This window comes from Excalfactoria chinensis, chromosome 7 (genome assembly GCF_039878825.1).
Source record: "Excalfactoria chinensis isolate bCotChi1 chromosome 7, bCotChi1.hap2, whole genome shotgun sequence".
Lineage (NCBI taxonomy): Eukaryota > Metazoa > Chordata > Aves > Galliformes > Phasianidae > Excalfactoria > Excalfactoria chinensis.
The window spans coordinates 26,354,927-26,369,675 of record NC_092831.1 but is presented as its reverse complement, the minus strand read 5'-3'; the positions used below and the strand labels follow the sequence as shown (position 1 = coordinate 26,369,675).

Below are 14,749 nucleotides of genomic sequence, written 5' to 3'. Positions count from 1 at the left end.
ACATTCTAAATCTTTCCCAGCATTCTTCCAAAGTCTGGAGTTTCTCTGTTCATGGGAGCACCTTCAGTTTTGACAAATTAGTGTTTTCAATGGGGAAAAAAAATAACTCTGTCAGAGACAGCCTGACTAACCAGAGGGCAGAGTTCCCACAGAGGCTTTTCCATACCATGTCTTCTTGACATGGTACATCTGTGATAACCCTGAGGTAGTTCTGCCTTCCATTTTTGCAAAATGAGGGGTCAACAGCTGACCTCACCACACGTCTTTAATGAAAAATTACGGCACTCTGAGTATAACCTGTAAAAGAATTAATTTTTCAGAGTCTCATAAAATATTATGCAAAGGGGAATTGTGTTAGAAGAATCCTATTAATTAGATACAGTGTTAAAATGAAAATGGCTTTATGAAGGAGAGCACAGTGTTTCACTGCAGGCTTGTTTCTTGTAATCAGGGTAAACATACTACATCAAGAAGAGCTGTGCATTTTTTCTATGCTCACTGTTGAGGAACTTCAGTAAATTAAGATGAAATCTTAAGCACAGAAATGACTGACTCGTGGGGAGGAGGAACAGGAGGAGCTGATTATGAGTGGGGGGGGGGGAAATCTCCCCATCCTAGTCCATTTTGTTGCTGTTTTTTGTTGGTATGTTGAAAAGCAAAGACTCCAGTGAAGCAGTTGTGAAAAATTATCAGAGGTGTCCAAATCAACCTCTTGTTATTCCCCATGAATTTTTCATTCATCTCGAATGCAGAATATGTTTGGTAGCTGGTCACTGCTTTTGCATGGTGGGATGCTTTGTGTTGCATTGGCAAGCTGTGGTTCTGGCACCACTGATGCTTTGGGCAAGAGTTCTGGCTGCAGCAGGTCAGCGCTGATGCAGTCACTGAGAGCCAGCCTTTCTCCTCCTCCAGCACACCCTGCTTTACCACCCTGCTGTTGCTTTGGCTGTGGTGTAGCCAGCAGCACTGTCTTTGCATTTAGTCATGGGCCACCACGCAATGACAGGAGGTATTTAGCCTCTCTGACAAACTGTAAGTGCTTGTAACTCTGAGTGGAGCCCTGAGGGTGTGCTGTGGCTCAGAGGAGTGGTGTGGGAAGGCCTGAGTCAAGGCAGCTGAACCTCCTAGTGACTGTGCTTGGTTATTTTATCCCTGTCTTTTAAAAGGGGGTGAGAGAGAACCCTTATCCTGGGGCATTGTTACCACAGAACATGGACTCAGGTGATTCAGCATCCCCAGTCTCTCTGCCAGTCCAGACCCCTTGCCCCAACCAGTAAAGAATGTGGCAGATAGAACAAGTGTATCTGGGAAAAGTGGCCCCTGCATTTTCCCCAAAGAGAGGAGGAAGTCTATGTTCTGTACCCCAATCAAAACACTCAAATCACTGCATGTGTAATTTAGGTACTGTGCATGTGCTCCTCTCATCCATCCGTGATGGTGGAAACACACAAATAATACAGCTTCCAGACTCCAGAATCTTTAGGATAGCTCTGACTCTTGGTTGCATGCAGGTATGGGGACACGAGGCTGTTAAACCCTGTAGTCTTCTTCCTTGATTCATCTGTCTAGACAGACGTGATTTAAGTCCCCAGAGATTGCATGGTAGACGGAGTAGGCTCTCTTGGGCCTTTTTGCCCTTGCTTTAGAGCATGAACATCAGTGACAGCAAGAGTTCAAATCTCACTACTGAATCTGCATGCTGGATATGAATTTTAGATCTTTTGGGCAAAGGAGGAATGACTTTGCATCTGGCAAGTAGCAGTCAACACATAGTGACTAAATTCAAGCTCTGATGCAAATGCTACGCAAAGTTCCAATCAGCTCCTAGCAGAATTTCATAAGGACACGCAAGGAACACTGTGATTAAAACAGTGGTCTACTGAGCCTACTTTCTCACTGCTTCTTATTGTATTAATTCAAAGTTTTTCCTTATTGGAAAATTAAGTAGCAGGTGTAGCTTTAATGAGCTGTAGCAGACTGGGTTTAGTGGTGTGGTAAATAGATTGTGATATTCATTTCCAATTAAAGTTCTTTTGCAAAGATCAATGAAGCACATTCTCATAAATTGAATCACAGTAAACTAATAAACAAATTTCTTTCAGTCTGCTGATGGCAAATTCTTATTTCCTTAACATGTTGGATCGCATCATGGTATTAATTATATGATGCACAAGTAACAAAAAAACAATCATTTCTTCAGCAATAGTTTTATATTTATTTTTACCTCGGAATTAGCTTTACGCATCATTACATACCTATAGGGAAGGAACATTAAGCATTTAAAAAAACAAAAAAAAGTTTCAATTGAATATTTCTAATGCTTGACTTCTGTCTGTCATCCATAAAGACTGAAGGAATCTTGTTTAAAAATGTGCTGTGTTATTTGTTCTGATGATTACAAGACCCAATGTGTCTGAAATGCAAAGTGTGTCTTCAGCAAGTTTGCAGTCAGACAAATACATCTTCAGGCTTAAATGTAGTCGTAGTAAAAGTGCAGGCTATTAAGAAACCCAGTGTTTATTTTCCTTATGAGACCAGAGCAGGAGATACGAAGGAAAGATTTAGGTCACATAGAAGGGAAAATAAAGTTGCCATTGACCTTGTGTTAGCTCACTCGTGCGTCACCTCTTCTGTGCTGCCCTTGTCCTTGGGCTCCTTGTGTTCATCTAAAAGGTGAACTGTAAAGCACAATCACAGTCATTTTCTTGCTCTTCACTCCTCTGGCAGATAGCTGCTATTCTCTGGTGATAACATATTTTCAGTTCTTCTTAGTGATCTTTTTTACAGAAGCCTCCATGAAAGTGATTATTCTGTTTCAGTCGTGGTGTTGGGTTTACAGGGGGTGGGGAAAGGAAGAGCAGAAATGTGACTATAGCTGTACAACCCTGCTGTGGAGCCAAGGGGTGATCTGCAAGCAACCCAAAATCTGTTCTGTCTTAAGGCTATGGACACCTTTACTTAGCATAGAAATAGCAGGTTGCTGGAGGTGGTGGATTCACATACACTGCCAATAGAAGTGTGCTTCTGTTGCGGCTGTGCATCCTAATGTGATTGCAAGTTTTAAGAGAGAATATGAATTAGTTGTGGTCCTTCAAGACATGTAGTGGTCAAGGAAAATGCTTGTGTTAATCAAATATTAGCTGAAGATATTTTAGCTGCTAAGAGGCATCTTTTCTCTGCATGCATTTAATCTGAGCTATTCTATTAAGCTAATAAGTTTGAGAGCAGAAGGAAACAAGAACATCCCAGACTTGAGATGGGAGGGAAATTAATCTGCAGCTTAACAGACTGAGAAATACTTACTGTAGTACAAAATAAGGTCTGCAGTGTGATGAATTGCTTGTGTTGTGTGGAACTGGATGCAAGACCAGAGAAAGTTTAAAGTTTTCCTGATGTATGGGAAACTGGTAATCACAGCCTGAGCCTCTGATTAATCAGCTGAGGCAAGTGTCGGGTCAGCTGCTGGAGCACAGGTGAGGGTAATTCAGCTGTGCTCCCGGGAGGGGTGCAGCTTGACTCCACCTCTCCTAGACTTCATTTACAGGCTGACCACCACTAAGGCATCATCTCTTTGATGCTCCTTTGTGGAGACTGGATGTAATCAGTCTCAGCATTTTCCAGCCAGACTAAAGGTGTCCATTTTAGTGAGATTTTCCCTTTAGGTAACCTTTTGGATATCTATCGTTATCCTTCTTGTATTATTACCATCTTTTGTATTATTTTACCTAACGCCTCAGAAAGCCAAATAGGATTGGTTTGATCAGCCAGGGCCCTCCTTTGTGGAAAGCACTGATGTTTTTGCAGCTGTTAGTTGCAGCAAATTTGAAGGCAAATGGGTCTGTGGATTGCTGGATTGTGTGTTTTCTTACATTAAATCAAGTATGTACGTAAAGCCAGACAGATAAGGGATTTGTGTAACGTAGACACTTATTTGTGTGTGTAATGAGCTCTGATGTATGTAGGAGTAAAATACTAATGTATCTTTGTGCATGAAATAAATATTTATGATTCATAAAACATTAGCACAAGACCCCAATCTGTACTACATAAGAGCACTAGCACTGGTAGAGCACCATGTCTGAAAGTAGGGAACCTCTTGGTAAATCTTTCTTACTATGATCAATAGGACAACAAGTTTCCCCACTTGCTCCCAGCCCTCCTCAAGCCATTCTTCACAGTCTTCTTCATTACATTCATGTATTTCAGTGTTTGAAAGTTCAGTGTTTTATCTCTGGCCTGAATTAATCTGGCCAATAAGCCACAAATGAGTAAAATGGAGATGTTGCATGTGCAATTACTATGCCATACTACATCACACTATGCTACGCTACACTCTTTGATTCCTTGCTTAAAATCCACTTCTTCCAGAGAGTTTTTTCTTTTCATGTTTTGCTTATCTAACGGCCTTTGCAAGCATAGAGACATCTTTTATAGCTGTAGAAACCCTGATCTCAAAGTATTTTTAATTATTTAACGTGTTCAGGGTATCTGATAAACTGGGGAATAGCTGCTGCTGAAATGGGAATGACATCTGGAGATTTGTTTGTGGGTTTAAGCTTATCTATTCAGGTGGGTGATTTGAGTGATTCCACCTTACAGAGAGCACGAGGACTTCGATCACCAGGTAATGATGTGGTTAACAGAAGATTGGATTTCCCGCAAGAAGCAATTACCTTGATTGATAAGAAAATTTGAGAGAATTCGTTCAAGACTTAATGAGATTGACAAGGTCACGGTATAGCCAGGCATCCACCTTGAATAGATAAGGTTATATGTTTAGAAGAAGTAATCCTAAGACAATAAGCTCCTCAAAAGAATGGATCATTTTTATCTTTGCTGAGATGATAAATGAAAACATTAGACTTGTACCTGTGACAGAGAGTCTGGGGTGTGAAGATCAGGAGAGATTCCTCACCAAGTCATTTATAGCAGTAGTATTGTTGCTGTCCCATTATTTTTTTCTTTAATACTATTAGAAGGATTATAAAAATGACTTTTAGAATCTTTGTGGCCTCAAAAATCATCCTGGGGCTTTATCTTACAACCCTGGTCTGTCAGGTAAACTGGAGGTTGTACGGGAGGAGGTATCACTCCTGGTCACATGCACACCTCCTGCTATCCCAAGTGCAGACCCATACAGCTGTCGCCAAAGCCAAAAACACTTTTTAGATTCATGAATCCTGCACTGTTTCTTAGCTTGTGCTGAAAAACAAAAAACAACATATTACTGAGATAATTAAGTACGACATTAAAAGGGGATAGGAATAGATGAGCAAAGGATTTGATGTATAGCTTCAAACATGCTAGGAGTCATTTATGGAAAGTACACTTAGACGTGTAATTTCTTTCTTGAAACGATGCTGATTTTGTTGCTTTGCTTTCTGTTGCAATTGGGAGGAAACGTATATGGCCAGTAGAAATGCAAAGTGATGCTTTTTAATGTGCTTTAAACGTGAGTCCTCAGGAGACACCAGACAGAAACTAAAACCTGTGCTTCAGTTCCTATGTCTGTGTAAATTGTATTCCTCTGCCTACTCGATGTCACTGTTGGAACCAGCTAATTCAGGAATTTCTGCCCATATCTCATCCTAACACCTGGCTCATTTTAACTGTTTTTAATACGGTGTATAGTGATTCAAACATACTTTGACCTTCTAAATGCATGTGACTCCCCCCTTGTAGGCTGCCTGGGATAGAAACCTCTGAAAGTGACAAAAAACTGGTGGTGCTTTTATTGCACATGCAAGATCCTTGCAGACAGTGTACCAAAAGTAGGCTCTTCTAATTTGTTTTTGAAGAGTTGTATCATTCTACACTGGAAAAGCACATTGAGAAGAAGTTATGTTTGCTTATATCAGATATTTTAAGGAGTTTGCAGGCAGCAGGGGTAAGCACACAAAAGGGAAAGTAATTGCAAGTAGTGGAGGATATTGAGGATATATTCGATATGTAATCTTTTATGGCTGTGGTCACTTCTCTGTTGCACTGTGTTTAGTTTCCCTTTATCAGAACCCCAGAATGAATGCAAGGAAGGTAAGTATGTTCTTTTATTTTTTTCTATGGTGTTTCTAAATGCATGCACAGAAACCTACAGCTCATGATCCACAGCAGGAAGGCTCATCCTGCTTTCACCGAGCCAGTGCCAAGTAACTGCCTCTTAATTCTCTATCCGTTTCACTGCTTTTACAATTATGCAGAGTCAAAAGTATTCTCTGCTCACCACAGCATGATTTCTGAATCATTTCTACAGAACTCCATTAGGCTTTTACCAAACACTTTTGATTCCATCTCTAATAAATTATATGGAAGTCCTCTAAGAAGCCTAACCTACGTCTTTGATGAGGCGCTGGTTCTGTTTTCAGGTTTTACTAAATAATGTTTTTAAACTACTCATGCTTTGTAGAGTTTGTTTATATTGTTAAACTCACCCCTGCACAGAAGTATGCTTGAAATGGTAATAGATCATCCTATTCTTAGTTCGAAGGGTTCCTACTTAATATTATTAGGAAGATTCATTTATAAGCCGTTCTGCACTCAATGGACAAGATTCTAACCTAATTTAACAGACGTAAGGCATAATGAAGACAGAACATTTAAACTGATGTGAAATTGGTTCTTGTGATGTAAATAACTCCTCTTTAACATTTGCCTCTTGATTTTATGTTTCTAATGGAAATTATTTTTTCATATAGTAAGAATGAAAGGGTGTCCTCAGGGACAGATAAGTTACTTCTTATCTATCTATTTGGGGAGGCATTATTGCTCTCTTCCAGTATCTGAAAGGTGCTTACAGAGAGAGCGGGGTTGGTCTCTTCTCACTGGTGACAGGATGAGGGGAAATGGCCTCAAGTTGTGCCAGGGGAAGTTTAGGTTGGATATTTAAAAGAGCCCTTTACAGAAAGGGCTGCTAAGTACTGGAATAGGCTCCCCAGGGAGGTGGCTGAATCGCCATCCCTGGATGTGTTTAAAAACCATTTGGATGTGGTGCTCAGGGATGTGATTTAGCAGAGGGATGTTAGGGTAGTGTGATTGGGTTGTGGTAGGACTCAATGATCTTACTGTGATTAGATTTCCAACTTATTCCTAATGCAGCTTGATAAAACTGGGATTCCCTTAGCAGGTTTTCTTGCATTGCCAAGATGACGTGGATATCTGTGTTCTGTATTTTGCTGGATGTCAGCAGCAAGTGTGAAGGGCTTATCTATCCTATACGTGATGGTGTTTCTTTTCCTATCCCCATGCATCTGTTCAGAAGTTCCCTTCTGAATCTCAAACCTTACTGAGATACCATGTATCAATGCTTTCATCCCTTAGGATTTGGTTTTTCAATCTCAGCCAGCTTAAAATATTTCTTACAGTAGGAATGGAGGGTATTCTAGCCCTCTGAGAAGCATTCTTGGCTCTTCTGCTATGTCTATGGGTTCTTCTTATACTGTTACTAGCATTTTATGTTTAAGTTTCCTAGGACTTTAGGAAAGCAGCTCCATCTAACTGGGACTGGCACATAACCACCCAGCACTTTCCTTCTGATGTTGTTGGAAGGTCTGTTACAGAGGTCATAGATTTTTATGCGGCGAGGTGTTGCAATTCCTGATGCGTTTATTAAAGAATGTATCTGGATAAAAATTCAGACAGAAGGAAGTCAAATTGTCTTCCTTCTCTGATAGAAAAACTGTGAATCTCCCTGAGCTGGAGATCTGCCAGTCTTGGATCAATGCCATGTTGAACCTTACACACTACAAGAAAAGCTTCATTGCCTTCCTAAGGTTGGTAGACAGTTATTTTGTATTATTGCTCTTCTTGTATGGCCTTTCTTCTGCAAAAGAGGAAAATGGGCCAAGTTGGTGATTGATGTGAAGTCATCACATCTCCAGAACTTTGTCACCCAGTCATTCAGCTCCATGTGATGCAAATTTAGAGGAGGCAAAAATCAAAGAGAGAGGTTGTATGCCAATGAGTGCGTGAATTGATAAGAGAGGAAGAGTGGCAGGCTGTCAGGGAATTAATTAATAAGAGAACCAGAGAGGTAATAAATCATTTGTCATTCTGTTCCAGATCTATGTAAGTATTGTAAAGCACATGCTTACCTTTGCCCGTATGAATAGCTACTTGAAAGACCTTCCTTCACTGGAAGCTAATGGAAAATATTAATATACTGAAAATTCATGTACCTTTAATAGAGTTTTAATGAATTGACTCCTCTATCTACATATGTCCCACGTATCTTTCTAAACCCTTTTGTCTTTATCCCTTTTGTCTGGATATCATATATTGAAAAGGTTGTTTTGTGTTTCTTGCTTTGTGAAGGAGAGGAGAGCTTCTATGGCCATAATGGAAAGAGTAGTGCAGAATAATGTTTCCCTTCCCACAGAGAAGTGAATTTAATTAGCATAAGTCCTCCCTCTTCTGGAGGGAAGAGAGAAATAGCTCCCGGGCTTTTTCAAGGAAAAAAAAAGTAATCAGAGATCTGTAAATAACCTTACCCAGTGTGCTGTAGGACAAAACATTTTAATAAAATAGAAGGAAATTGCTTTGGGATGGGAGTTGTTCATTCTGACAGACTAGAACAGCAGAGGGAAACAAGATGTTTTCATCGTGTGTTCATGTATGTTAAAGAGTTCTCTGACACAAACTCTCTTTCTCCCTCCTGGCATAGTGATGCCAGCAAGGTTAGGATGAGTGGGGAAAAAACATCATTTTAAGCTGGGCTGAGCTCCTTCCTCCTTCTAGTCACTAGCTGCTGGGTGCTGTGTTAAGTTTGGCCTCCAGCTAGCAAAGTCTGCTAGCTTCACCTGGTTTGGGAGGAGGCACAGTAAGGGTTAATAAATCGGTGTTTCTGTTGCTTGTTTAACCTTTAAAATCAGAACATTGTAGGTCATCTGAGGGATTTGAAATGAAGCTGCCATTCAGATTATGGTGACAGGTTCAACTTGACTTTGCTTTACAAGGATTTAAAATCAAAAGGTTTTTTACTTCTTCTGAAGTCATCCAGTGCCCTTTTTAGTTTAAACCCTGGGGATAATTTTTCATTGTTCCTGATAGAAACTCTTTTGGCACTATCAGCTTCGCTAAGTTAGCATTCATCCCAGCTTTGTGCTCAGTGCTTTCTTTACTATCTAAAAGTATTGCAGTCCAGGTTAACCTTTTACAGGGTTTGCCACAGTGCACCTTCAGAGGAACTGAGTGGGCATCAAACTTCTCCAGTTGAGGTCCAATTGGCCCTGAGTTCCTAGTGCTTGGCATTTGATACTGTGTAATGTGGTTCGTACTAAAAGCATTTGGAGGCAAAGCCCTGGATGGTCTACTTTAATTGTAACTGTTGCAAAACTGTCTTCTCTTTCTTCCACTGTTCCTAAGAGTTGTTTATGTAAAATGAACCTTTTAGCTGAAATCAAAATGGAGTTAAATACAGAAACCTGTAGGAACATGTAGATTGTGGTGGCACAGCAGGGCAGTGGTTCACCTGGAGTTGCATTCCAAAACCTTCCTATTTCTAAGTGCAGCCCCTGAATTTCAAACATAATATCTAAAAGAGAATGTGGATTGTATTTCTTGAAGTCTTCTGTAAGAGAAATATTCAGTACCTGACGGAGTTTTATTCTGGTTCCTAAATGAATATACATGTAGGATGCCTGGGCAGATGTGTGTAGAATCTTGTCTGTGTTTCAAATGTACAAGTTAATGGGAATTATGCATGCAAAAGGACCATGAGATGAGAACGGTGAGCAAATCTGCCTTCCGGTGATTTCTTTCCAAGTATTCTGCAGCCAGCTTTATTCTCAAAGTTACCTTATGTAAACGAATGAGAATATGCATTAGTTTGATCTCCTTCTTTATTTCTGATGCTTGTAAGGATTATCTTGTGGCAAAGCAGTAGCTAGACAGCAGCATCTCACCTTTTTTTGTCTCATGAGGAAATCCTGAGCTTTCTGTTTTGTGCCTGTGAGGTTCCAGGTGAGCGCTGAGACAGGAATAAAAGAGAGAGGTTGATTCCCTGCCTTATTACACCAGTGCTATGCTGGGCTGACACTGCTGAAAATCCATAGCAGTGCAGTGATATGAGAGCTGAACACACCTGGGGTGGACGTGGGCTGGGCTGACATCCTTGCATTGCTGAGACCCTGAGACGAGGCTTTGGGCACAGAATGGGGCATCCTTAGACCACAAATCCACCCACTAGAATGGACACAGCATGAGCACTGTTAAACTAATGCAGCTCTAGAATAAATACAAATATTGACCATTTATTTTTAACCATAATATTAATCTAGTAGGATGATTACCTAAATAAAAGCTGAGCTCTGATGGGTTAAATTATGTTCGAGCTTGGCAACATTTATTTATTTATTTTTTTTTTAATGACTCTTCTAAATCAGGTCTTAATAGAAATCTCTGGATGCTTTTAATTATTCCTTTATTCCAGTTCTTCCCTTGCTGTGACTTGCTTTTGTTTGTCAGTAATTGCATGTGGTTTAAATAATATGGTAGGCAAATGCAGTAGTAGAGTCATAGGCTGAGCTTCTGTAAGTCAACTTGGCTTGCTGGGCTGTCCTTCCTCCCCATCTCCCACCTTGGTCATTTTGTGCTCTTTCCAGGGTCAAGTGCATCTCAGGATAGAAACTTTATTGCCTACTTTTATTTTTTCTGAGTGTTTCCATCCTAAATATTCTTTGAAAATTAGTTGGTATGATGTAATTCAATACAGGGTCTGTTATTTTGAGAGCAGCCTGCAGTAACTGATGAAAGGATTTCCTGCACTGTCGATAATTCACTTTTGTGTACAGTAATTGACCTCACAGTGATGTTTTCAGCCTTCCCTCATAAACAAAGGGTAGAAAATATTTGTTTTTACTTTGTCAGAAGGTTCAAGAAAAAAACACAAAAGTTGTGGCCAATTTTCTTCTTCTTTACTTTCAAAACCCTTCATTTCTTCCATTTAAGAAAGGTTTGACATCATCTATTCCTGTTTTAAAGTAAGTTTCTTTAATACTAGCTCTGAAAGCAGCCAAAGCAGGTGCAAATCCAGCCATCACTTTGCAATGTTGCGCCTGAAGGTTTCTATAAAGACACAATTTTTAGCATGATTAGACTCTCCATACAAACATTATGAAGCTTAATACTTTTTGTGTATTTAACAGTCTGTAAATTAGAGGACTGAGCAACTTTTCTGTTCGGAGGCAGATTCTAATTTTGTTTTAGAATGGAGAGAGTAAGTGTGTTCATTATGTTGGATAAATTGGATCCCTAACTAGCCTGCCAGCAAAGCCACCTCTGCTGGCACCTGACCTGTCACTGAAATTTAGTCCTGTCCATGTTTGCCTCTTCCACTGTGCTTACAGAAATGCTTGGAGCAGTCACCAAGCTCTGTGCCAGTTGGGCTCTATAGATTTATCAAGAAATCCAGGTCATCTTGCAGCTTGCTCTGGGGTTTTTTGATCAGTTTTCAGGTTGAGTCTTTGAAATGGCTGGATGGCTGCTGTAGGGAATCTGGGTCTGCTCTCGTAGCTCTAACTTGGATGACTTGCATATTCTTTTGGGAAGAAAAAAAAAAAACAAATCAGACAAAAAAAAAAAAAAAAAAGCCATGAAATGGCAAAAATAAAGAAAATTAATGAAAGGGTTTAACCCCAGCACAGCCTAAACTGCAATTGTAGCAGATGCTGTAGTAGACAAGCCCACAGCCTGAAGACTGAGAGCAGCCCCACTGTCTCTTGGCACATTCATTTGCGGTTGTGCAGATGTCAGGTTTCCTGGACTAACACTAAATTGAAATGAAGAGGGGCTGTAGCCTGGCAAAGAGGGCCACAATTCTGTATCGAGAGCATTCTTAACAGCCACGAAGTAACACAGTTGTGATCTTCCGAAAAATCTGCCTTTTCATTAAGTAATAGTCAGGAAAACTAACTTTGGTGCAGATCACTAACTGCCTGCAGATCACTATCTTCCGCCCATCAGATGGCAGGAGACACGCGTGGGACCATTAATAACAGAAGCTGTCAGCAGTTCTTGCTGTGGTACAGTGGCATTTCCTCCTCTAAACACAAAATAACATTATTTGCATAGCAAAGACTGTTGCTCAGTGCTAGGGACTTCATCATCCATCTTGTCTTTGCCTTGCTTTGTTAGGAGCTGGTCAGGAAACCGGCAGTGCTTTCAGCTACTGTCAACTACCAGTTGCCTTCTCAGCTTCCAGTACATTGCAAAGGCAGCATTAGTTTTTCCTCAGAACAGTTGATTCTTCTGAAATACATAGAAGCTCTGCACTCAGGCAGTTGGATCCAGCATTTCTCAGTACTTCTCCAAAGGTGCTCCTGGGACTGCTTGGTTCAATTCAGCTCTGTGTTCGAGAGCCTCTTAGGTCTGTAGTTGGTGCTGGCTATTGTTCTGGTCCTGTATTGGCTCTGAAATGTTGTAACCTGAGATTTTAGCCATTTTAACACCTTTCTAGGCCTTCTAATACTTCACTTGCCAGATGCCAAACCTGGGCGCAGCCCCTGGATAAATCCCTGATGTGACAGTCATCCCATGGTTTACTCACAGACTTCTCTAGTTTCTGATTCTCCATCACATGCCCTATGCCCTGTTGGGAAAGTTTGCTTAGTAGGTAAGTCTTCCTATTTCCTTGAATACAGATGGTTTGCAAGTGCCTGGAATATTTATCCTTTTAGTTTACGAGTCATTGTCAAGGATGTTTGTCTTCTGCTTGCTCAGATGCTTGACCCTCTGCAGGGTCCTTAGAAATACCAACAGTATGGCTTCCTACCATCAGCAAGTCAGAAATGGTGCTTTTCTCCTTGAACTGCTGCTTGTCTTTAGTTTTCTTCAGCAACTGGGCATTAATTTATGTATTCCCCTCTACATGCAGCTCAAAAACAGTATAGAGGGTATTGGTGGGTAGAAGAACATAAAAAATGATTCTTGCTTCTTATTTTTAAGTTGAATCTGCTGGTTTTGATTCTTTTCCTTTTGCCTCAGTTTGTTTTTACAGCACGTTTATTTCTTCCTGTTGATGCAACATTTCCTTGATTCATGTTCTTTAATCCTTTATTGTTTCCCTCTTGTTTGCATCCATCTCCACTTATGCTTTCTTCATTCCCTTTTCTTGTTTTTCTGCCCTAGTTTGGTAACTTTTCCCCATCCTTTCCAAGATGCCAGCCACTCTCTTTGCTGCCTTCCAATAATAGAACCGCGCTCCCTCTGACACTAAGGAGATAACCCCTTTGTGCGTGTCCCTTTCTCGCTAAGCGATACAGACAACTCTCAAGCAATGACAAAAGCCAGCTAAGCGGTGATGAAATACAAACATTTTCTGGCATGCTGAGGAAGCCTGCCTGGAGCGGAGGTTGGGCTGCTGTGATTGATTTGCCGGTAGGATCCACAGGGAGGGATGGATCTGTCCAAGTGGTAAGAGTCTTTACGAGCAGCGCGGATGACAGACTTAAGACAAGCCCTAAGGAGTGTGTCTTTGAAATTTAATAACATAAGAAGAAAAAGATTCCACACTTCACTAGCAAATCTAATGCTACATGGTAAAAGCATTATGAAGCTTTTTTTTGTTGCTGTTTTTTTCTCCTTTTTCCCTTCTTTTTTTAGAAAAAGACAGGGGGACGTTTTAGGAAAGTTGATTAAGAATGTGGTTTCCACATTGCTTCATTTTAGTAAATCATGCTGATGGCTGGTGTATGTTTTCCTGCACTTTATAACTTCTGAAGTGTATTAATTTTCCTTGCTGGGGAAGATGTCGTTCAAGAAGATTTGGGGAGGAGGGAGGGGGCCTGACATCCTTATTATGCTGTCACATTGAGACTGCTTCTTCAGACTCTTCAAGGTCTGTGTCTCTGGAAGAGTGACAGACTAATAGGTTCTATTCTTAAATTCAAAGTATCGTTGATAGCGCACCATGCAATTTATCTTAAAAAAAAAAAAAAAAGTGGGGAAAAAAAAAAATCTGCTGATACATAGTTGCAGAAAGTCACTGGGAGATAGCTGAATTAAATTGAATTTCTCCTATCTTCCAAAAATATAAACACAGAGTATTGACATGCTTGGCTCCGGCTGCCTGTATCTTCACAGTGTAGGACCAGATGTAATTACCTACGTACTGTGAATTTCATTCCCATCACAGAATCTTGAGGCAGGAATATCGAATGCTCCCAAGCCTGCAAGCAACCGCGGCATTTCCAATGGGAATAATGACTTTGGATGACACGATCCATTGTGGCGTGAAATAAGTTCACGTCGTTACACATATCTGGGAGAAGCACAAACAGGGTTTAATAACGTAGAGATAAATGAAACACAAAACATGTATTTATTCTCCATCAGGCCCTTAAGATCAGACATCTGGAGCTTGGCAGTAGTGGGAGCAGACAGAGATGACTCTTGGGACTCAGCGTTGCTGGTATTTTGCCTCCGATGCCTTGATTTTTAAAACCCAGCTGTGGATTTCCAGCTGTGAGTATGCAGTAAATGATGCTAGACCTGCATTTTGGAGAGTTACAGATAAACTGCGTAAACGAATAAGAAGCAAAAGCTTTGATAGTACGGGGAATTTGCCTAAACAATTCAGGTAGTCGGTGAATTACCTGCTCCTGCTAAATGAATAACTCTTACTTAAAACCGTTCCGGTTGGCCCCAGACTGTGCAAACTAGGCAATATAAATGCAGCCGGTAGAGTTCATTCACATACAAACGAGATGAGTAAAAATGAATCTCCGTTCTTTAAGCAAATCAGATGCGTTCACAACAT

At 40.5% G+C, this 14,749-nt stretch overlaps 1 protein-coding gene across 1 annotated transcript in view; it reads left to right on the top strand.

The window, feature by feature from the left end:
• Positions 1-14,749, top strand: part of SPAG16 (sperm associated antigen 16) — a 340,520-nt gene that overhangs the window by 309,692 nt on the left and 16,079 nt on the right. The window lies entirely within an intron of this gene.